The sequence below is a fragment of the Apis dorsata genome, unplaced genomic scaffold, assembly GCF_000469605.1.
Source record: "Apis dorsata unplaced genomic scaffold, Apis dorsata 1.3 scaffold_82, whole genome shotgun sequence".
NCBI lineage: Eukaryota > Metazoa > Arthropoda > Insecta > Hymenoptera > Apidae > Apis > Apis dorsata.
In genome coordinates this window covers 148,877-149,177 of record NW_006263380.1, presented here as the reverse complement: position 1 = coordinate 149,177, position 301 = coordinate 148,877, and positions in this window count along the sequence as shown.

The following is a 301-nucleotide window of genomic DNA, read 5'->3' as shown; positions in this document are numbered from 1 at the left end:
GAGCCGAGGAGAAATCTTGGAGGAGGTTGAAACGAACCGCGTCTGGATGACGACGAGAAAGGCACGTGGTGGATTTGTAGTTGCGTTTATAGTTACGAAATGCCAAAGCGCGCGCGGGTTTGCCACTTGATTCACTGTACGATCGTTATACGTAACGACGCGTTGACACGTATACTCCTTCGAATCGAATGTCCCGTTCCCTGGTCGTAAGGCGGTCGCTCATCTCACCTTTCGGAATTCGGTCGATCTTTTATACCTCTTCTTCATCCTCCGCAAAAATAACGCGCTGATCACACGATCG